This window comes from Oryctolagus cuniculus, chromosome 1 (genome assembly GCF_964237555.1).
Source record: "Oryctolagus cuniculus chromosome 1, mOryCun1.1, whole genome shotgun sequence".
NCBI lineage: Eukaryota > Metazoa > Chordata > Mammalia > Lagomorpha > Leporidae > Oryctolagus > Oryctolagus cuniculus.
Genome location: NC_091432.1, coordinates 23,614,160 through 23,615,811, shown reverse-complemented (window position 1 = coordinate 23,615,811; position 1,652 = coordinate 23,614,160). Strand labels below are relative to the sequence as shown.

The 1,652-nt window shown below is 39.7% G+C and overlaps 1 non-coding gene across 1 annotated transcript; it reads right to left on the bottom strand.

Annotated features, from left to right (window-relative positions):
* Positions 1–1,262: 1,262 nt before the first annotated feature.
* LOC127485100 (U6 spliceosomal RNA) lies at positions 1,263–1,366 on the bottom strand. Its single transcript, XR_007912278.1, has one exon. It is a non-coding gene; the product is annotated as a U6 spliceosomal RNA (small nuclear RNA).
* Between the last annotated feature and the right edge of the window lie 286 nt (positions 1,367–1,652).

Below are 1,652 nucleotides of genomic sequence, written 5' to 3'. Positions count from 1 at the left end.
TGATCTCTTAGCAGCATTCAACACAGCTGAACCTCACTGGTCTTTCTGTGTGTTTTTGACTTGTCCTCATTGCATCTCCATCCTGGAGCAATATATTAGAATGATATGGGTATAAGAGAATGGGGTTAATTATCTACCATGTGCCAAACATTGTGATGGTGACCAGAGGTTTGTTCTTAGTCCTTTCTCTTCCAATTCTACATTTTAGGAGATCTCATCCATCTTAATAGCTACAATTCTGAAGTTAATTTTTTTTTGACAGGCAGAGTGGACAGTGAGAGTGAGAGACAGAGAGAAAGGTCTTCCTTTGCCGTTGGTTCACCCTCCAATGGCCGCCGCGGCCGGCGCATTGCAGCCAGCACACTGCGCTGATCTGATGGCAGGAGCCAGGTGCTTCTCCTGGTCTCCCATGGGGTGTAGGGCCCAAGCACTTGGGCCATCCTCCACTGCACTCCTGGGCCACAGCAGAGAGCTGGCCTGGAAGAGGGGCAACCGGGACAGAATCCGGCACCCAGACCGGGACTAGAACCCGGTGTGCCAGTGCCGCAGGCGGAGTATTAGCCTATTGAGCCGCGGCACCAGCTGAAGTTAATATTTTAAGACAAGATTTTTTAAGTCCCAAACCCTCATATCATCTATCTGCTTCCAGGGTATCCTCATTTGTGTATCGGAGATAACCTCAAAGGTAGCTTGTCAATAATGAATTATGCATCTGTAAATATGCTGTGAATCTACTTCTCTTTCAATATCCCCTATCTTAGGGAAAGGCATAAGCAATTCTCCAGGAACTCAAGTAAACACCTGGGAGTTTTCATTTATTTCTCATTTCTGCCATTAATTCAATGCACCATCAAATTCTCACAATTTTATTACCTCATAACCTCTAAAATGTCACAACTGCATTCATTTATTTATTCATCCTATGTCTTATTAATTTTTTTTAAAACAGAACTTGTTCTGGATTTCATTTGATTTGATGAATATGTTAATTAGCTTAATTGTGGGAATCATTATACAAAGTATGATTATATAAAAATGCACGTGGTACTCTTAAGTATATGCAATTTTTATCCATCAATCATGCCTCAATAACACGGAATGAAAAGATAAACTGGTGCTTCTCAAACTATCTGTATTAAGAATCATTATTTCTGCCATTTTAAAAGAGGCATTAGAGATGAAATTCCAAGTTGGAAGAGCCCTCAACAAGGCAACCACCTTCACTTACTGGATCCTTACTTTCCCCACCCAAAAACATTAGGAAAAGAAATGAACTCTTCACGAACTTGTAGGTTACCTTTGCTCAAGGGCCATACTTATCTTCTCTGTTTTGTTTCAATGTCATCTGTGCTGCCAGTGTGAGCACTATTTTCTTTTTAAATTTTCAGACAGCTACAGATGGCTTCTTTTGTAAAATAAAGTGAAAATCAGATGTAAACCTAACAAAATAGAAAAGGACATGTAAAATACAAGCTCCAACTATTAACTATTGGATTTGGTAAACATATATTTTGTTCACCAAATTGCTATAAAAGTTTATAAGTGCTTCTCTCAATTTTTACCTATCTTGCACACTGACAAAATTTGCAACTATGCCATCCATGGACTGTATTTTGAGTAGTACTAAGGTGAGAGAGACAGAGGAAGAGAAA